At 42.6% G+C, this 23,135-nt stretch overlaps 1 protein-coding gene across 2 annotated transcripts in view; it reads left to right on the forward strand.

Annotated features, from left to right (window-relative positions):
• PRDM11 (PR/SET domain 11) overlaps positions 1-23,135 on the forward strand; it is a 223,233-nt gene that overhangs the window by 109,099 nt on the left and 90,999 nt on the right. The gene's annotated exons all lie outside the window — the stretch shown is intronic.

Here is a 23,135-nt window from a genome sequence, read left to right on the forward strand (position 1 = left end):
GAGACAATGATAGTAAGACAGGCTGCTATTTATAACACAGTGCGCTCTCACCCTAACAAGTAGCGTATGTTCAGCAGGGGGTGTATTATTACTAGTAGGGAACTTACAGAGCAAGAAGAGACAGTGATAGTAAGACAGGCTGCTATTATTTATAACACAGTGCGCTCTCACCCTAACAAGTAGCGTATGTTCAGCAGGGGGTGTATTATTACTGACGGGAACTTACAGAGCAAGAAGAGACAGTGATAGTAAGACAGGCTGCTATTATTTATAACACAGTGCGCTCTCACCCTAACAAGTAGCGTATGTGCAGCAGGGGGTGTATTATTACTAGTAGAGAACTTACAGAGCAAGAAGAGACAGTGATAGTAAGACAGGCTACTATTTATAACACAGTGCGCTCTCACCCTAACAAGTAGCGTATTTGTAAGCGGGGGGTGTATTATTACTAGTAGGGAACTTACAGAGCAAGAGGAGACAATGATAGTAAGACAGGCTGCTATTTATAACACAGTGCGCTCTCACCCTAACAAGTAGTGTATGTGCAGCAGGGGGTGTATTATTACTAGTAGGGAACTTACAGAGCAAGAAGAGACAGTGATAGTAAGACAGGCTGCTATTATTTATATACACAGTGCGCTCTCACCCTAACAAGTACCGTATGTGCAGCAGGGAGCGTATTATTACTGACGTGAACTTACAGAGCAAGAAGAGACAGTGATAGTAAGACAGGCTGCTATTATTTATAACACAGTGCGCTCTCACCCTAACAAGTAGCGTATGTGCAGCAGGGGGTGTATTATTACTGACGGGAACTTACAGAGCAAGAAGAGACAATGATAGTAAGACAGGCTGCTATTATTTATATACACAGTGCGCTCTCACCCTAACAAGTACCGTATGTGCAGCAGGGAGCGTATTATTACTGACGTGAACTTACAGAGCAAGAAGAGACAGTGATAGTAAGACAGGCTGCTATTATTTATAACACAGTGCGCTCTCACCCTAACAAGTACCGTATGTGCAGCAGGGGAGCGTATTATTACTGACGGGAACTTACAGAGCAAGAAGAGACAATGATAGTAAGACAGGCTGCTATTATTTATAACACAGTGCGTTCTCACCCTAACAAGTACCGTATGTGCAGCAGGGAGCGTATTATTACTGAGGGGAACTTACAGAGCTAGAAGAGACAGTGATAGTAAGACAGGCTGCTATTATTTATAACACAGTGCGTTCTCACCCTAACAAGTACCGTATGTGCAGCAGGGAGCGTATTATTACTGAGGGGAACTTACAGAGCAAGAAGAGACAGTGATAGTAAGACAGGCTGCTATTATTTATAATACAGTGCGCTCTCACTCTAGCAAGTAGTGTATGTGCAGCAGGGGGTGTATTATTACTGACGGGAACTTACAGAGCAAGAAGAGACAGTGATAGTAAGACAGGCTGCTATTATTTATAACACAGTGCGCTCTCACTCTAGCAAGTAGCGTATGTGCAGCAGGGGGTGTATTATTACTAGTAGGGAACTTACAGAGCAAGAAGAGACAGTGATAGTAAGACAGGCTGCTATTATTTATAACACAGTGCGCTCTCACCCTAACAAGTAGCGTATGTGCAGCAGGGGGTGTATTATTACTAGTAGAGAACTTACAGAGCAAGAAGAGACAGTGATAGTAAGACAGGCTACTATTTATAACACAGTGCGCTCTCACCCTAACAAGTAGCGTATTTGTAAGCGGGGGGTGTATTATTACTAGTAGGGAACTTACAGAGCAAGAGGAGACAATGATAGTAAGACAGGCTGCTATTTATAACACAGTGCGCTCTCACCCTAACAAGTAGCGTATGTGCAGCAGGGGGTGTATTATTACTAGTAGGGAACTTACAGAGCAAGAAGAGACAGTGATAGTAAGACAGGCTGCTATTATTTATATACACAGTGCGCTCTCACCCTAACAAGTACCGTATGTGCAGCAGGGAGCGTATTATTACTGACGTGAACTTACAGAGCAAGAAGAGACAGTGATAGTAAGACAGGCTGCTATTATTTATAACACAGTGCGCTCTCACCCTAACAAGTAGCGTATGTGCAGCAGGGGGTGTATTATTACTGACGGGAACTTACAGAGCAAGAAGAGACAATGATAGTAAGACAGGCTGCTATTATTTATAACACGGTGCGTTCTCACCCTAACAAGTACCGTATGTGCAGCAGGGAGCGTATTATTACTGACGGGAACTTACAGAGCAAGAAGAGACAATGATAGTAAGACAGGCTGCTATTATTTATAACACAGTGCGCTCTCACCCTAACAAGTACCGTATGTGCAGCAGGGGAGCGTATTATTACTGACGGGAACTTACAGAGCAAGAAGAGACAATGATAGTAAGACAGGCTGCTATTATTTATAACACAGTGCGTTCTCACCCTAACAAGTACCGTATGTGCAGCAGGGAGCGTATTATTACTGAGGGGAACTTACAGAGCTAGAAGAGACAGTGATAGTAAGACAGGCTGCTATTATTTATAACACAGTGCGTTCTCACCCTAACAAGTACCGTATGTGCAGCAGGGAGCGTATTATTACTGAGGGGAACTTACAGAGCAAGAAGAGACAGTGATAGTAAGACAGGCTGCTATTATTTATAATACAGTGCGCTCTCACTCTAGCAAGTAGTGTATGTGCAGCAGGGGGTGTATTATTACTGACGGGAACTTACAGAGCAAGAAGAGACAGTGATAGTAAGACAGGCTGCTATTATTTATAACACAGTGCGCTCTCACTCTAGCAAGTAGCGTATGTGCAGCAGGGGGTGTATTATTACTAGTAGGGAACTTACAGAGCAAGAAGAGACAGTGATAGTAAGACAGGCTGCTATTATTTATAACACAGTGCGTTCTCACCCTAACAAGTAGCGTATGTGCAGCAGGGGGTGTATTATTACTAGTAGGGAACTTACAGAGCAAGAAGAGACAGTGATAGTAAGACAGGCTACTATTTATAACACAGTGCGCTCTCACCCTAACAAGTAGCGTATGTGCAGCAGGGGGTGTATTATTACTAGTAGGGAACTTACAGAGCAAGAGGAGACAATGATAGTAAGACAGGCTGCTATTTATAACACAGTGCGCTCTCACCCTAACAAGTAGCGTATGTGCAGCAGGGGGTTTATTATTACTAGTAAGGAACTTACAGAGCAAGAAGAGACAGTGATAGTAAGACAGGCTGCTATTATTTATATACACAGTGCGCTCTCACCCTAACAAGTACCGTATGTGCAGCAGGGAGCGTATTATTACTGACGGGAACTTACAGAGCAAGAAGAGACAGTGAAAGTAAGACAGGCTGCTATTATTTATAACACAGTGCGCTCTCACCCTAACAAGTAGCGTATGTGCAGCAGGGGGTGTATGATTACTGAGGGGAACTTGCAGAGCAAGAAGAGACAGTGATAGTAAGACAGGCTGCTATTATTTATAACACAGTGCGTTCTCACCCTAACAAGTAGCGTATGTGCAGCAGGGGGTGTATTATTACTGACGGGAACTTACAGAGCAATAAGAGACAGTGATAGTAAGACAGGCTGCTATTAGTTATAACACAGTGCGCTCTCACTCTAACAAGTAGCGTATGTGCAGCAGGGGGTGTATTATTACTAGTAGGGAACTTACAGAGCAAGAAGAGACTGTGATAGTAAGACAGGCTGCTATTATTTATAACACAGTGCACTCTCACCCTAACAAGTAGCGTATGTGCAGCAGGGGGTGTATTATTACTAGTAGGGAACTTACAGAGCAAGAAGAGACAGTGATAGTAAGACAGGCTGCTATTATTTATAACACAGTGCACTCTCACCCTAACAAGTAGCGTATGTGCAGCAGGGGGTGTATTATTACTGACAGGAACTTACAGAGCAAGAAGAGACAGTGATAGTAAGACAGGCTACTATTATTTATAACACAGTGCGCGCTCACCCTAACAAGTAGCGTATGTGCAGCAGGGAGCGTATTATTACTGAGGGGAACTTACAGAGCAAGAAGAGACAGTGATAGTAAGACAGGCTGCTATTATTTATATACACAGTGCGTTCTCACCCTAACAAGTAGCGTATGTGCAGCAGGGGAACGTATTATTACTGACAGGAACTTACAGAGCAAGAAGAGACTGTGATAGTAAGACAGGCTGCTATTATTTATAACACAGTGCGCTCTCACCCTAACAAGTAGCGTATGTGCAGCAGGGAGCGTATTATTACTGACAGGAACTTACAGAGCAAGAAGAGACTGTGATAGTAAGACAGGCTGCTATTATTTATAACACAGTGCGCTCTCACCCTAACAAGTAGCGTATGTGCGTCAGGGAGCGTATTATTACTGAGGGGAACTTACAGAGCAAGAAGAGACAGTGATAGTAAGACAGGCTGCTATTATTTATAACACAGTGCGCTCTCACCCTAACAAGTAGCGTATGTGCAGCAGGGGGTGTATTATTACTGACGGGAACTTACAGAGCAAGAAGAGACAGTGATAGTAAGACAGGCTGCTATTTATAACACAGTGCGCTCTTACCCTAACAAGTAGCGTATGTGCGGCAGGGAGCGTATTATTACTGACAGGACAATACAGAGCAAGAAGAGACAGTGATAGTAAGACTGGCTGCTATTATTTATATACACAGTGCGCTCTCACCCTAACAAGTAGCGTATGTGCAGCAGGGGGTGTATTATTACTGACGGGAACTTACAGAGCAAGAAGAGACAGTGATAGTAAGACAGGCTGCTATTTATAACACAGTGCGCTCTTACCCTAACAAGTAGCGTATGTGCGGCAGGGAGCGTATTATTACTGACAGGACAATACAGAGCAAGAAGAGACAGTGATAGTAAGACAGGCTGCTATTATTTATATACACAGTGCGCTCTCACCCTAACAAGTAGCGTATGTGCAGCAGGGAGTGTATTATTCTCACAGGAACTTACAGAGCAAGAAGAGACAGTGATAGTAAGACAGGCTGCTATTATTTATAACACAGTGCGTTCTCGTCTCTTTACTTCTCTGTTTTGTTTACAGTGTTTTTGGCATTTAAATCTAACCTTTTTTTTTTTTTTTAACTACAAAAAGAATTAACAAAATAGTACCCAGATTATACTCCCTGTTGCTGATGGTTATTGGTCCTCAGGCTTTTAAAAGGACATAAAACACTTCCAGGTTGTAATAAAATGCAATAGGGAGCAAAAATATTAAAAAAAAACTGAAACGGGGTTCATCACCTCTAGTTCTCTGCCACATCCAAACTGTGGAGAAATATACAATTACATAATATATTTTTTTATTTAATGAACAGACAAGGTTTCTGAACAATGCTTCTCATTCTGTTTTGCACATTAAAGGGACAGTCAACCCAAAATGTATAATCAATTATTCCTATGTAGGCTTAGTTAAAAATAGCCGGTCCGTGTTGATCCGGGGCGTGCACGTAATTCACGCATGCTCAATGTTTTTTTTTTCCGTCAAGTGAGTATTCTATTAAATGACCCCCTTGAACATGCATAAAATTACGTGCATGAGCCGGATCGACATGGACCAGCTATTTTCAACTGAGCCTACATGTAGGATGATGTCAGGGAAAGGAGGGCTCTAGCGGCTATTTGAAAACGGCCAGAGGAGAACTAGTAAATGATTTCACACTAAAACTATATTCGCATTAAACTTGGGCTATAGGATGTTTTATTCATCATTACATACTACATAGGAATAATTTATTATACATTTTGGGTTGACTATTCTTTAACTTCAGGATCACTTTTATCCTCAACAGTATAAATATTTAGCTCTGTAGTAACAAGGACCTCCCTTTCTTTCCATGGCTTCAATAAATTTACATAGTAAAACTGCTCCTCCTTCCTTCTACCTGGCTGCCTCACTTAAGTTCACCTGTTCTTTCAATTACCTCTTAGGGTCCCTGTCAGGTTGCCAAGAATTTGTTTTCTACAGTGAAAACCAAAACTAGAACTCTGTCCCCTGGCTGAAATACAAGTACCCTAACATTCTTATTGTAGCTTTTCTTTTGCCCTTGTTGGGCCTTTTCCATGTGTTCCTTAACTATAGGCGTAATAGCTGCCATACGCCTCTGTATCTGAGAAATATGTTCAATTACACTGCAATGTTAGGGTAGCCTCGTGTTCCGATGGCTCCTTAGCTTTGTCCAACATACTCCTGGGATGTCTAGCCTACAATAACTCAAAGAGTGAATGTCACGGATACCAGGCTGCAAGGGTTAAACCCCTACCCCCTATAAACTCACCCCTGTTGTTTCTCAGTGGTTTTGGGCTCCTCAGAGCAACCACAATCCCTGGAAGCTTTGGTTTGCTTGTCTTGTGAAAAGCTGGTGTATGACCAGGAAAGCCCTCCTTGGCTGGCCGGATCCCTGGAACTCCCGGTCGGCCGCCTCACCACGGACACCCGCCTAACCCCTCTCAGGCTGTCCGGGCTCCTGGAACTCCCGGTTGGACACAGGACAGCAGGACACCCGCTAACTTTACCCCTGGTCGCTCCAGCAACCATGTGCCCCAGAGCTCCACTCTTTTGGGGATTAGTAGTCCCTAGGGAGGACAAGAGGTGGGGGGATTACCGGAGGGGAGCTGCTTTGGGAACCAGGGGTTTTGGACACCCCTACCCCCATAATTTCAACAAGCTGTATCTCCAGTCCCCAATAACGAATCACGCCGCTTTTTGGATTGTTGCATCTGGGGACTGAGAGCTTTCAAATGACTTTCAAATGGAAGTGCTGCCGCTCCCCCGGGATCACCCCCAAACAGCCACCACTGTGTCCTGGGATTCTGTGGGACTATGGTTGCTATGGAGGCGCCAGTCAGTCTGGAGGGGCGGGAATGGCGGGAAAACTGTGGCATTGTCTCCCTGTTTTATCAAGATGTGTTTGTGTGTGTATAAAAGATGTGTGTTTGTCTCAATAAAGGGAGTTCTTTTTTCACCTGAATGTCTGTCTAGTCATTTAGGTGGGCTCCTGCTAGAATCACTTTCCTGGGCTACATAGGAATCACTTTCCTGGGCTACATAGCAGCTTGTTCCAGGCAGCGGAAGGACCCGTTTGGCGGAGCTACCCAGCCGGTGTAGCCGGGGATCCATCACATTGGTTGGCAGCAGTGGGATGCTTCCGTCTACATGGAACGTCCAAACCACCAACTGAAGATCTTGCCGGATGGAGCAGTACCATAGGCTCCAGAAGGAAGAATTGAGAACGTTGCTGCAGGCTAGAGGGATAGTCGCTGGCAGCAAGACAAAAGGTAGTACTCATAGCCTATCTGATGGAGGACGATCGGGCTAGCGAACAGGCTGGTGGGTCGGACAGCGACCAAAACGGAGGATGGCCAAGTGCAGCCTCCACTCAAGGGACTACAGTGTCCGACATGCAGCAGCAGGTACAGTGGCAACTGGCTCTCTATGGACTTAACCACCCCGAGGAGATCATTACTCGGATAGTGACACATGTGAACATGTTGAAGGCATATCTGAACTCTGAAAGTCTTCCAATGCCGGAGCTGCCTGGATCTAATGATGCTCCCCAGGGGGTGGATGACATATCCCTAGACAACAGGTTAGAGCCCGGACAGAAAAGGCAGGTCCAGAGACTCCTAGAACAAAGTATCATGTTCTCTACTGTCCCTGGGTTTGCCACCACAGCCATCCACCGGGTGGAAACCCCAGGACAGACCCCCCCTGCGACAGGCTGCCTACAGGGTCCCAGAGGCCGTCAGGGAAAGTATGCACCGGGAGCTCCGGGGAATGTTGGACCTCGGTGTCATTGAACCGTCCAACAGTCCCTGGGCCTCCCCGGTAGTGTTAGTACCCAAGAAGGACGGAACTACCCGGTTCTGCGTTGACTACCGTAGACTCAATGACAGAACCACCACTGACGCCTATCCCATGCCCCGAGTAGATGACCTGTTAGATCAAATTGCCCGGGGCCACTTCCTGACCACCCTTGACCTATGCAAGGGTTATTGGCAAATTCCCCTCGACCCTGAGTCTATCCCCAAGTCTGCCTTCATCACTTCCTTCGGCTTATACCAGATTAAGGTCATGCCATTTGGAATGAAGAACGCCCCAGCCATTTTCCAAAGAATGGTAGACTGCCTGTTAGATGGCCTCCAGGACTATGCCTGTGCATAGGTCTCTAGTGAGACCTGGGAGGACCATCTGGTCCACCTAGGCGTCGTCTTAGATCGTCTTCGAGGCGCCGGACTAACCTTGAAGCCAGCTAAGTGTACCATTGGGCGCTCGGAAGTGCAATACTTGGGCCACCAAGTCGGTTGCGGTAAGCAACGACCCGAACTGGCCAAAGTCGAGGCAGTGGCTAACTGGCCCACCCCCAGGACCAAAACCCAAGTCCTTGCCTTTCTGAGTACGGCAGGCTACTACCGGAGGTTTGTCCCCAATTAAAGCACCCTCGCCAAACCCCTGACTGACCTGACCTGTAAACGACTTCCCAGACAGGTCCTGTGGTCCCCCGAGTGTGAACAAGCCTTCCAGAGTCTTAAGTCTGCCTTAATCTCTGCTCCAGTACTGGCTGCTCCTAACCCAGCCAAACGCTTTTCTGTCCACACAGATGCCTCCATGTTCGGGTTGGGGGCCATACTAAGTCAGGCAGACGAGGAAGGAAAGGACCACCCCGTTGCCTACCTCAGTCGAAAACTGCTACCCCGGGAAGTAGGCTACACGGCGGACGAGAAAGAGTGTCTGGCGCTGTTATGGGCTTTGAAGAAGTTGCAGCACTACCTATATGGAAGACCCTTCACTGTCCTCACTGACCATAATCCCCTTGTATGGCTCAACCGAGTTAACGGGGACAACGGGAGACTGTTGAGGTGGAGCCTAGCCCTGCAGCCATTTAACTTTGACATTCAGTACCGACAGGGAAAAAGCAATGGAAATGCTGACTGACTTTCCCGGCGGACTGAAGTGGCATAAATTCCTCGGACATCCCCAGGCTGACCCGTATGTGGATCTAGCCGGGCCTGCCGAACTCGAGGGGGGGTGATGTCACGGATACCAGGCTGCAAGGGTTAAACCCCTACCCCCTATAACCTCACCCCTGTTGTTTCTCAGTGGTTTTGGGCTCCTCAGAGCAACCACAATCCCTGGAAGCTTTGGTTTGCTTGTCTTGTGAAAAGCTGGTGTATGACCAGGAAAACCCTCCTAGGCTGGCCGGGCCCCTGGAACTCCCGGTCGGCCGCCTCACCACAGACACCCGCCTAACCCCTCTCAGGTTGTCCGGGCTCCTGGAACTCCCGGTCGGCCACAGGACAGCAGAACACCCGCTAACTTTACCCCTGGTCGCTCCAGCAACCATGAGCCCCAGAGCTCCGCTCTTTTGGGGATTAGTAGCCCCTAGGGAGGTGGGGGAATTACCAGAGGTTAGCTGCATTGGGAACCGGGGGTTTTGGACACCCCTACAACTTCAACAGGCTGTATCTCCGGTGACTTTCAAATGGAAGTGCCACCTCTCCCCCGGGATCACCCCAAAACCGTCACCACTGTGTCCTGGGATTCTGTAGGACTATGGTTGCTATGGAGGCGCCGGTCAGTCTGGAGGGGCGGGAATGGCGGGAAAACTGTGGCATTGTCTCCCTGTTTTATCAAGATGTGTGTGTGTATAAAAGATGTGTGTTTGTCCCAATAAAGGGAGTTCTTTTTTCACCTGAATGCTAGTCTGTCTAGTCATTTAGGTGGTCTCCTGCTAGAATCACTTTCCTGGGCTACATAGCAGCTTGTTCCAGGCAGCGGAAGGACCCGTTTGGCGGAGCTACCCAGCCGGGGTAGCCGGCGATCCGTCACAGTGAAAAACCAGTAGATGTTTGGGGCACTTCTCTAATTGGAAACATCAAATATGCCAAAAGAAAATCCCAGTCTTTACCATCTTTGTGAATTACTTTTTGTAATATAGCTTTTAAAGTTTTATTTAATCTTTTAACTAAACCATCAGTTTGTGGGTGGTACACAGAGGTTTTTAACTGCTTAATGTTCTTTTGTAAAATATGACATGAATGGAGTACCCTAATCAGTCAGGATCTTTTTAGGTATCCCAAAATGGCTAAACATAAGCATTCACTCTTTAGCAATGGATTTTGTGGAGTTTGTTGAATAGGCATTGCCTCGGGGCAATGAGTATCATAGTCTTTATTACCAAAATTTACTGATAAAACGTTTGTGCTTCACTTGTAATCTAGCCCTAAATGGGAGAGAGGGGGGGGTGGCTGTGTGTGTATATGGGTTCACATCAAACAGTTGTCTACTCATCAAAGCCACATTCATTAGATGAGCCTAGAAACAGGATCACAGAAGCAATCTATCAAATTACTGAGCAGCAACTCCCAGTTTGAGCACGTACATACCTTATACTGTTTGGGGATATTTTGAGTGAGTAGGAACCCCTAGGGGATCCTTTTTATGCTATACATTGTTTTATTAACACTGTATATGAAAGAAACTGCACTATGAGAAACACCTTTTGTGGGCTTCCTTTTCTTTTAGATATCTCTACTTATGACTTTGTTCACTTTTGAATTAGTTTATATATATATATATATATATATATAATTTGTTCTTAATTATTGTTCGGGTGCACACACATATATATATATATATATATATATATATATATATATATATATAGCAATATCAGTTATAGTGCACTCACTGTTCCTGAGATCATCTTCCGGGGTGCTGCGTGGAAGATATGTAGAACTACGTTCAACCCCAAGGAAGAAAACAAACGCTTCACTCTCCTGTCTTTTTCATCGATGTTTATTACTCAAAAAAAATTATATCACAGCATTCCCAAACGTTTCGACACCAATTGGTGTCTTTTTCAATGGGTATTTGCCAAAATTCTTTTGTCCCTTTTGGGAGGAGCCTTTTGGGACAAAAGAATTTTGGCAAATACCCATTGAAAAAGACACCAATTGGTGTCGAAACCTTTGGGAATGCTGTGATATAATTTTTTGTGAGTAATAAACATCGATGAAAAAGACCGGAGAGTGAAGCATTTGTTTTCTTCCTTGGGGTTGAACGTAGTTATATATATATATATATATATATATATATATATATATATATATATCCATTTCAATAAATATATCCTATATTATAAAAGGCCAAGTATGTTTGTCCGATGCAGTCATGAGTAGTAGAGACTGCGCAAGGACAAACATACCTGGCCTTTCCCCGCAGGCCTGAGATAGCTACAGGAAGCTCCAGCACTATCAGCTGTTAAGTTACAGATGATTGTTGGAGCTCCTGAAGCTCCAGGCATCTGCCGTGAATGTAGCCGAAGCGCGATCGTTGCTGAGGGCAGATGCCTGATGGTTACAGACGGTGACACTGTGCGTGTCACCGTCTGTAACAATCTTCTGCTTGTGCCGGTGGGAGGCGGGTGGCTGGTGGGAGGCTCAGCAGCGGAGGTGGCAGGGAGTGGGAGGGCCCTACGCTACAGAAATGAATTTTTAAAGGAACAGGGAGGGATGGGGAAGCTACACTACAATGCAGGAGTTTGGGGATGCAGGGGGGGATAAATGGCGATTAATTAAAAAAAAAAAAAAAAAAGAGGTTTAAGAGACAGCTGCCAGTACCTAAGATGGCGGCAATAGTTAGAGGGTGGAGGGTTAGACTGCTGTTTGAGGGGGGATCAGAGGGTTGGAGGGTTAGGGGGATCCTACACTGCAGAAAAATAAAGAGATAGAGGGATAGGGATAGAGGGTGAGGGAAAGAGATAGGATAGATGGATAGAGATAGAGGGATAGGGATAGATGGATAGCGATAGGGATATAGATACATGGATAGAGGAATAGGGATAGAGATATATGAAAAGAGGGATAGAGATAGAGGGATAGGTATATTTCTTTCCTTTAACATTTTGGCCTGTGTACTGTGTACACTGGCTTTAACACTAGAATATGTATGTGTGTGTGTATATATATATATATATATATATATATATATATATATATATATATATATATATACTGTATGTATGTATGTGTATATATATATATATATATATGTGTGTGTGTGTGCATATATATATGTGTATATATAAATATATATATATATATATGTGTATATATACATATATATATATATATATATATATATTTATATACACACACAGGTGGCCCTCGGTTCACGCCGGTTCAATTTGCACCGTTTCAGAATAACAACCCTTTTTTGCAGTCATGTGACTGCTATTGAAAAGCTTTGAAAGTGCACTAATTAAAATAGCCTGTAGGTGGAGCTGTCCGCTTGTTTTGCAGCAAAGTTGTGCAACTTAACAGGTCTGAAATTGATCTGTGTACACAGAACAGATATTAGCTATGGAGCAGCCACTTCCCTATTATCTTTCTGCCCAGCTGCTTGAGGTGAGAGCTCCTAACTGCCTATTAATCACTGCAGACTGAAATGCATAGAATAGGTGCAGACCCAATATTATCTAACATGCTAACAATGCAGAGAACTGATTGCAGAAAAATGCAGGTAAAAAAATGCAGTCTGTTGTGTAATTATTTAATTAGGTGCTGTTAGCAAATATTTTTGTTAATTAAACTTAGTTTGATGCAGTGTTAATTTCGTCGACTAAAACTAGACTAAAATGACTATAAAACTAATGAAATTCTGGTGACTAAAATACGACTAAAACTAAAATGGCATTTTAGTCAAGACTATGACTAAAACTAAATCAAAATTACATTTTAGTCAAAAGACTATGACTAAAACTAAATCAAAATTACATTTTAGTCAAAAGACTATGACTAAAACTAAATCAAAATTTGCTGACAAAAACATTTTATGCAAGGTGTTATAATCAATCCATATCCAATTACTGTTTTTTTGTAAATTTTACAAAACTTAATTTCTCTTGTAAGGCATATTCAATCCACGGATCATCCATTACTTGTGGGATATTCTCCTTCCCAACAGGAAGTTGCAAGAGGATCACCCACAGCAGAGCTGCTATATAGCTCCTCCCCTAACTGCCATATCCAGTCATTCTCTTGCAACTCTCGACAAGCATGGAGGTAGTAAGAGAGAAGTGGTGAAACGTAGTTGTTTTTTTTCTTCAATCAAAAGTTTGTTATTTTTAAATGGTACCAGAGTTGTACTATTTTGTCCCAGGCAGAAAATAGAAGAAGAATCTGCCTGTGATTTCTATGATCTTAGCAGGTTGTAACTAAGATGCACTGCTGTTCTCACACATGACTGAAGAGAGAGGTAACTTCAGCGGGGGAATGGCGTGCAGGTTATCCTGCTATGAGGTATGTGCAGTTAAAAATTTTTCTAGAAGATGTGAATGCTAGAAAATGCTGCTGATACCAGATTTATGTAAGGTATGCCTGAATTCAGTGATTTAATAGCGACTGGTATCATGCTTACTTTCTGAGGTAATACTCTTATAGATTTAAAATATAAAACGTTTGCTGGCATGTTTAAACGTTTTTATATATACTTTGGTGATAAAACTTTATTGGGGCCTAGTTTTTTCCACATGGCTGGCTTAAATTTGCCTAGAAACAGTTTCCTGAGGCTTTCCACTGTGTTACTATGAGTGGGAGGGGCCTAATTTAGCGCTTTTTTGCGCAGTAACATTTACAGACTGAGACATCCTCCAGGAGTCCCCTGAATGCTATAGGACATCTCTAAAGGGCTCTTAGGCTTTCCAAAGTCATTTGTTTGGGAAGGTAGGCCCACAGCAGGGCTGTGGCAGTTTGTTGTGACTGTTAAAAAAACTTCTATATAGTTTTTTTGATCCGTTTTTTTAACTAAGGGGTTAATCATCCATTTGCAAGTGGGTGCAATGCTCTGTTAACTTATTATACACACTGTAAAAAGTTTGTTTGATTTACTGCTTTTTTCACTGTTTTTCAAATTCTGACAAAAAGTTTCTCTTAAAGGCACTGTACCGTTTTTATTTTTTGCCTGTTAACTTGACTTAAAGTGTTTTCCAAGCTTGCTGGTCTCATTGCTAGTCTGTTTAAACATGTCTGACATAGAGGAAACTCCTTGTTCATTATGTTTAGAAGCCATGGTGGAACCCCCTCTTAGAATCTGTACCAAATGTACTGATTTCACTTTAAGTAATAAAGATCATATTCTGTCTTTAAAAAATATATCACCAGAGGAATCTGACGAGGGGGAAGTTATGCCGACTAACTCGCCCCATGTGTCAGACCCTTTGACTCCCGCTCGAGGGACTCACGCTCTAATGGCGCCAAGTACATCAAGTGCGCCCATAGCGTTTACTTTACAAGACATGGCGGCGGTCATGGATAATACCCTGTCAGCGGTATTATCCAGACTACCTGGGTTTAGGGGAAAGCGAGACAGCTCTGGAGTTAGAAGAAATACAGAGCATACTGACGCTTTAAGAGCTATGTCTGATACTCCCTCATGATATACAGAAGCTGAGGAAGGAGAGCTTCTTTCTGTGGGTGATGGTTCTGACTCAGGAAAAAAGATTCAACCTTATTCTGATATGTCTACATTTAAATTTAAGCTTGAACACCTCCGCGTGTTGCTCAGGGAGGTTTTAGCTGCTCTGAATGACTGTGATACAATTGCAGTGCCAGAAAAATTGTGTAGATTCGACAAATAATATGCAGTGCTGGTGTGCACTGATGTTTTTCCTATACCTAAAAGGTTTACAGAAATTATTACTAAGGAATGGGATAGACCAGGTGTGCCGTTCTCTCCCCCTCCTATTTTTAAGAAAATGTTTCCAATAGATGCCACCACACGGGACTTATGGCAGACAGTTCCTAAGGTGGATGGAGCAGTTTCTACCCTAGCTAAGCGTACTACTATCCCTGTCGAGGACAGTTGTGCTTTCTCAGATCCAATGGATAAAAAATTAGAGGGTTACCTTAAGAAAATGTTTATTCAACAAGGTTTTATTCTACAGCCCCTTGCATGCATTGCCCCAGTCACTGCTGCTGCGGCTTTCTGGTTTGAGTCTCTGGAAGAGGCTTTACAGGTAGAGACCCCATTTGGTGACATACTTGACAAGCTTAGAGCACTTAAGCTAGCCAATTCTTTTGTTTCTGATGCCATTGTTCATTTGACTAAATTACCGGCTAAAAATTCTGTTTTTGCTATTCAGGCGCGCAGGGCGCTATGGCTTAAATCATGGTCAGCTGACGTTACTTCAAAGTCTAAGCTGCTTAACATTCCCTTCAAGGGGCGAACCCTATTCGGGCCTGGTTTGAAGGAGATCATTTCTGATATCACTGGAGGAAAAGGTCACGCCCTTCCTCAGGATAGGTCCAAATCAAGGGCCAGACAGACTAATTTTCGTGCCTTTCGAAAAAAAGGCGAGTGCGGCATCAACTTCCTCTAATGCAAAACAAGAGGGAACTTTTGCTCAGTCCAAGTCGGTCTGGAAACCTAACCAGACCTGGAACAAAGGCAATCAGGCCAAAAAGCGTGCTGCTGCCTCTAAGACAGCATGAAGGATTGGCCCCCTATCCGGTAACGGATCTAGTAGGGGGCAGACTTTCACTCTTCGTCCAGGCTTGGGCAAGAGATGTCCAGGATCCCTGGGCGTTGGAAATTATATCCCAGGGATATCTTCTGGACTTCAAAGCTTCCCCTCCAAAAGGGAGATTTCACCTTTCACAATTATCTGCAAACCAGATAAAGAGAGAGGCATTCTTACACTGTGTTCAAGACCTCCTAGTTATGGGAGTGATCCATCCAGTTCCAAAAGAGGAACAGGGACAGGGATTTTACTCAAATCTGTTTGTGGTTCCCAAAAAAGAGGGATCCTTCAGACCAATTTTAGATCTCAAAATCTTAAACAAATTCCACAGAGTTCCATCATTCAAGATGGAGACTATTCGTACCATCCTACCTATGATCCAGGAGGGTCAATATATGACTACAGTGGATTTAAAGGATGCTTATCTTCACATTCCGATACACAAAGATCATCATCAGTTTCTCAGGTTTGCCTTCCTAGACAGGCATTACCAGTTTGTAGCTCTTCCGTTTGGATTAGCTACAGCCCCAAGAATCTTTACGAAGGTTCTGGGGTCACTTCTGGCGGTCCTAAGACCGCGGGGCATAGCAGTGGCCCCTTATTTAGACGACATCCTGATACAGGCGTCAAATATCCAAATTGCCAGGTCTCATACGGACATAGTTCTGGCATTTCTGAGGTCGCATGGGTGGAAGGTGAACGAAGAAAAGAGTTCTCTATCCCTTCTCACAAGAGTCTCCTTTCTTTGAACTCTAATGGATTCTGTAGAAATGAGGATTTACCTGACAGAGTCCAGGTTATCAAAACTTCTAAATTCCTGCCGTGTTCTTTATTCCACTTCTCGCCCTTCGGTGGCTCAGTGTATGGAAGTAATCGGCTTAATGGTAGCAGCAATGGACATAGTGCCGTTTGCACGCCTACATCTCAGACTGCTGCAACTCTGCATGCTCAGTCAGTGGAATGGAGATTACACAGATTTGTCCCCTCTACTAAATCTGGATCAAGAGACCAGGGAATCTCTTCTCTGGTGGCTATTTCGGGTCCATCTGTCCAAAGGTATGACCTTTCGCAGGACAGATTGGACAATTGTAACGACAGATGCCAGCCTTCTAGGCTGGGGGGCAGTCTGGAACTCCCTGAAGGCTCAGGGATCGTGGACTCAGGAGGAGGCACTCCTTCCAATAAACATTCTGGAACTGAGAGCGATATTCAATGCTCTTCAGGCTTGGCCTCAGCTAGCGACAATGAGGTTCATCAGATTTCAGTCGGACAATATCACGACTGTGGCTTACATCAACCATCAAGGGGGAACAAGGAGTTCCCTAGCGATGTTAGAAGTCTCAAAGATAATTCGCTGGGCAGAGATTCACTATTGCCACCTATCAGCTATCCATATCCCAGGTGTAGAGAACTGGGAGGTGGATTTTCTAAGTCGTCAGACTTTTCATCCGGGGGAGTGGGAACTCCATCCGGAGGTGTTTGCACAATTGATTCATCGTTGGGGCAAACCAGAACTGGATCTCATGGCGTCTCGCAGGAGAGAGCATCAGTGATCTTGATAGCGCCTGCGTGGCCACGCAGGACTTGGTATGCAGATCTGGTGGACATGTCATCCTTTCCACCATGGACTCTGCCGCTGAGACAGGACCTTCTACTTCAAGGTCCTTTCAACCATCCAAATCTAATTTCTCTGAGACTGACTGCCTGGAGATTGAACGCTTGATTTTATCAAAGCGTGGCTTCTCCGAGTCAGTCATTGATACCTTAATTCAGGCACGAAAGCCTGTCACCAGGAAAATCTATCATAAGATATGGCGTAAATATCTTTATTGGTGTGAATCCAAGGGTTACTCATGGAGTAAAGTCAGGATTCCCAGGATATTATCTTTTTTCCAAGAAGGATTGGAAAAAGGATTGTCAGCTAGTTCCTTAAAGGGACAGATTTCTGCTCTGTCTATTCTTTTGCACAAGCGTCTGGCGGATGTTCCAGACGTTCAGGCATTTTGTCAGGCTTTAGTTAGAATCAAGCCTGTGTTTAAACCTGTTGCTCCGCCATGGAGTTTAAATTTGGTTCTTATAGTTCTTCAAGGGGTTCCGTTTGAACCTCTTCATTCCATAGATATCAAACTTTTATCTTGGAAAGTTCTTTTTTTGGTAGCTATTTCCTCGGCTCGTAGAGTTTCCGAGTTATCTGCCTTACAATGTGATTCTCCTTATCTGATCTTCTATGCAGATAAGGTAGTTCTGCGTACCAAACCTGTTTTTTTTACATAAGGTGGTATCTAATAAGAATATTAATCAGGAGATTGTTGTTCCATCATTGTGTCCTAATCCTTCTTCAAAGACGGAACGTCTATTACACAATCTTGACGTGGTTCGTGCTTTAAAGTATTATTTACAAGCTACTAAAGATTTTCGTCAAACATCTGCTTTGTTTGTTGTCTACTCTGGACAGAGGAGAGGCCAAAAGGCTTCGGCAACTTCTCTTTCTTTTTGGCTAAGGAGTATAATACGCTTAGCTTATGAGACTGCTGGCCAGCAGCCTCCTGAAAGGATTACAGCTCATTCTACTAGAGATGTGGCTTCCACTTGGGCCTTTAAAAATGAGGCTTCTGTTGAACAGATTTGCAAGGCGGCGACTTCATACCTTTTCAAAATTCTATAAATTTGATACTTTTGCTTCTTCGGAGGCTATTTTTGGGAGAAAGGTTTTACAGGCAGTTGGTACCTTCCGGTTAAGTACCTGCCTTGTCCCTCCCTTCATCCGTGTACTTTAGCTTTGGTATTGGTATCCCACAAGTAATGGATGATCCGTGGACTGGATACACCTTACAAGAGAGAACATAATTTATGCTTACCTGATAAATTTATTTCTCTTGTGGTGTATCCAGTCCACGGCCCGCCCTGTCATTTTAAGGCAGGTATTTTTTAACTTTAAACTACAGTCACCACTGCACCCTATGGTTTCTCCTTTCTCTGCTTGTCTTCGGTCGAATGACTGGATATGGCAGTTAGGGGAGGAGCTATATAGCATCTCTGCTGTGGGTGATCCTCTTGCAACTTCCTGTTGGGAAGGAGAATATCCCACAAGTAATGGATGATCCGTGGGCAGGATACACCACAAGAGAAATAAATTTATCAGGTAAGCATAGATTATGTTTTTATTAAATTTTAAGATAAATAAAGACATGTTATATACCACACAACAGGTAAATCTATTAAATCTGTATTGCATGTTCAAACCTTAATACCATAAATAGAAACAGGTTAATAAACCTTTACTCCAAGAGTATATAATGAGTTTGGAAGTTCTAGAGCAGTGCTAATATCGTTGCCAAATTGTTTTCGAATCTGTGAACAATTAATTGATTCTTCCTATAGAAATAAGCATAACCCACGAATATGGGTTTAAGTTATGCTGTGCCTGTGCTAGCTGCAGAAACGTTTTGTTGTGTTGAGTTACTTAATACTTGTTTTAATTAATAACAGAGAACTGTTAAATTTTTTATTATGGGAAATTTGTTCAATACAGCCAATACAGTTTACAGGTTGTTTTTTTTTATATTTTAAAGTTACCCTTCTGTTTGTTTATGAAACTTGGTTTTATTTAATTTTAAGCTTAATAAAGATGTTACATATCACAACGGCTAAATCTGTGTCTGTTATGCATGTTTACATTTTAATACCATAAATAATAACAGGTGTTATGTTTACTCCTGGAGTATATAATCAGTTTGCAAATAATAGAGAAATGCTTAAATAATGCATTACACTTGAACTACACCCCTAAGATTTTAGTCGACTAAAATCAACTGGAGATTTAGTCGACTAAAATCTACTGGAGATTCAGTCGACTAAAACTAGACTAAAACTAAAACAATTCAGATGACTAAAATACGACTAAAACTAAAATGGAATTTTAGTCAAAAGACTAAGACTAAATAGAAATTTGCTGCCAAAATTAACACTGGTTTGATGATTATGCAGTCTGTTGTGTAATTATTTAATTAGGTGATGTTTAGCAAATGTTTTTGTTCATTAAACTTTGATGATGATACAATCTATATTATTAGGTTTATAATGCTGTTTAGCATTTAAAGTCTTCATTTCAAAGCTTTAAAAATAATGTATTAGGTGTTACTTATGTCAATTTTGAGAGGGGCCTGGAACCTAACTCCTTCACTTCCCATTGACTTCTATTATAAACTGGGTTTCAATTTACAACTGTTTCGATTTACAACCATTCCTCATGGAACCTAACCCCGGCGTTTGAGTACTTCCCAGTCAAACATCTTAACATATACCATATTCCTTTAAAACCCTTTTTATACCTTTTTTTTAATTTAAACTTATATTTTATATTAAATATGTGTGTAATGCTGTAATTTTGTTTTACATGCGTTTTGTGATACTTTTATTTTATCCATAACACTTTACTTCAGGTCTCAAGACGTGCTGACTTTTTTGTGCTTTTATAAGTAATGCCCATTGAAAGTATAGGGTGCAGTAAAAGGATTTCAGCCCCACTAAACATTTTCTGTTTATTCTGTTTTACCATCATGAACTTGTATTTCCAGATTGTGTACTAGTCTTATCTCTGTCCCGTGATATTGATAGCATACCCTGTGCTCCACTTGTAGTCAGGAGTTAAAGGGACAGTTCACCCAAAAACTTTCTCCCCTTTAAATTATTCCCAATTATCCTTTTTACCTGCTAGAGTGTATTAAATTGGTTGCAAGTAGCTCCTTTACTCATATTTCAGCATTTGAAATAGCTGATTTACCTTGTGGTTTCCCAACCTATACTGAAAGTTTTGATACTGGCGTATATGCTATTGACAAGCCTAAGTAAACACAGCCAGCAGAAGAGATTACACCCTCAGTGGGGGCATGATAGTTAAGTAATAAGATGATAATTTTCCATTGTTCTCTCTATGTATTGAGCTTTGGTGTTCCAGACAAATATAAGATAAGGAAGCAAGTCTGTGTAAGATCTGATATTACCTGAAGCTCAACCCATTGTAATAGGCTGTGGTTTCAAAGCACAAAACCTGTTACTTCATATACACAAATAAACCCGAAAATGCAATTTCTCAAATATTTTATACTCTGCAGTTGGTATAACAAGGTGTTACTTTAAAGGGACATAGAATACTGTGTATTAGGTTAAATTATGCCTCTGTGTAGATCTATATTCAGGGGCAGGAAAATATTGCTATAGTAACTAATCCACTTGATGTTAAATAGGAGTTATAAGGTAAATATCTTTACTGATAGGATTTTCCAGCCACTGTTTGATTATCAGGGCTACTGAACAATTTTGAAGTTCAATCAGATTTCTTTCAAGGCTTAATCTGTCCCCGATATAGCCACAAACTGCGAGCTGTTAGTGACTAGATCCTAAATGATAGTGTTCCTCACACCATATATGAGATCTCATGTTATTTGTGCTACCATTCATGGTTCCCATATAACTAAATCATAAAGTGTTCCTCACACCATCCGTAAGATCTCATGATGTAATTTGTGCTACCATTCATGGTTCCCATATAATTAAATCATAAAGTGTTCACCACACCGTCTGTAAGATCTCATGATGTTATTTGTGCTACCATTCATGGTTCCCATATAATTAAATCATAAAGTGTTCCTCACACCATCTGTAAGATCTCATGATGTAATTTGTGCTACCATTCACGGTTCCCATATAACTAAATCATAAAGTTTTCCTCACACCATCTGTAATATCTCTTGTTATTTGTGCTACCATTTGTTATTTTGAGAGGTTTGCATTTTAGCCAATTATTGCCCTCTCATAAGTAACTCCACGGGCGTGAGCACAATGTTATCTACGTTTCGGAAATTAATGCCCTCTAGCTGTGAAAAACTGTCAAATGCATTCAGATAAGAGGCAGCCTTCAACGGCTTAAAAATTAGCATATGAGCCTAACTAGGTTTAGCTTTCAACAAACTATACCAAGAGAACAAAGCAAATGTGATTAAAAGTAAATTGGAAAGTTGTTTAAAAGTACATGTCCTATCTGAAAGTTCCATTTTGACTAGCCTGTCCCTTTAAGCAAATTTGATAATAGACGTAAATAGGAAAGTTTGTGGGGGGGAGGTTTGTTTTGTTTTTTGGGTTTTATGTCCGTTTAAAGGTCCAGTAAATACTGTAGCTTTGCATAATTAACAAATACATGATTTTATAATATTCTGACAAATTTCAGTTATGTCTATTACCACTCATCCTGTATCATGTGAGACCCATCTGCCAATAAAAAATGCATATACGTATATTCTGTGAATTCTTGCACATGCTCAGTAGGAGCTGGTGACTCAAAAGTGTAAATATAAAAAGACTGAGCACATTTTGTTAATGGAAGTAATTTGGAAAGTTGTTTAAAATTGCCTGCTCTATCTGAATCATGAAAGTTTAATTTTGACTTGAGTGTCCCTTTAACCCCTTAACGACTGAGGACGTGCAGGGTACGTCCTCAGAAAAAAGGCAGTTAACGCCTGAGAACGTACCCTGCATGTCCTCGGTGTGGAAAGCAGCTGGAAGCGATCCTGCTCGCTTCCAGCTGCTTTCCGGTTATTGCAGTGATTCCTCGATATGGAGGCATCCTGCAATAACCTTTCACGGCCATCCGATGCAGAGAGAGCCACTCTGTGGCCCTCTCTGCACCGGACATCGATGGCCGGTATCGTTGGTGGGTGGGAGCCGGTGTGGGAGGTGGGTGGCGGCCATCGATGGCCCTGGTCATGTGGAGGGGGGCGGGATCGTGGGCGGGTAAGCCCGCAGGCACGCGCACGTGCACAAGGGGGCGTGGGCGGGCGCGTGCACGGGGAGGGAGCGGGTGGGAACCGCTACACTACGGAAAAAATGTGTCCCAAAACAATAAAAGTGGGACAAAATTTAAATAAATAAAAAAGCCCTTAGGTGTGATTTAGGTGGTGGGGGTTGATCCATGGGGGGGGGGGCGATTGAGCTACACTACAGAATTTTTTTTTTAATAAAATAAACATTTGATTGTTCAAAATGGGTACTGGCAGACAGCTGCCAGTACCCAAGATGGCCCCCAATAAGGCTGAGAGGGAGGCTTAGAGAGCTGTTTTGGGGGGGATCAGGGAGGTTGGGGGTTAAGGGGGGAATCCTAAACACAGCATATGTAAATATTCTTTTTTTTTTTTTTTTTCCTTAAAAAAAAAAAAACTTTTATTTTAGTACTGGCAGACTTTCTGCCAGTACTTAAGATGGCGGGGACAATTGTGGGGTGGGGGAGAGAAGGGAGCTGTTTGGGAGGGATCAGGGGGTGGGATGTGTCAGGTGGGAGGCTGATCTCTACACTAAAGCTAAAATTAACCCTGCAAGCTCCCTACAAACTACCTAATTAACCCCTTCACTGCTAGCCATAATACACGTGTGATGCGCAGCAGCATTTAGTGACTTTCTAATTACCATAAAGCAACGCCAAAGTCATATATGTCTGCTATTTCTGAACAAAGGGCATCCCAGAGAAGCATTTACAACCATTTGTGCCATAATTGCACAAGCTGTTTGTAAATAATTTCAGTGAGAAAC

The sequence above is a fragment of the Bombina bombina genome, chromosome 7, assembly GCF_027579735.1.
Source record: "Bombina bombina isolate aBomBom1 chromosome 7, aBomBom1.pri, whole genome shotgun sequence".
NCBI classification, from domain to species: domain Eukaryota; kingdom Metazoa; phylum Chordata; class Amphibia; order Anura; family Bombinatoridae; genus Bombina; species Bombina bombina.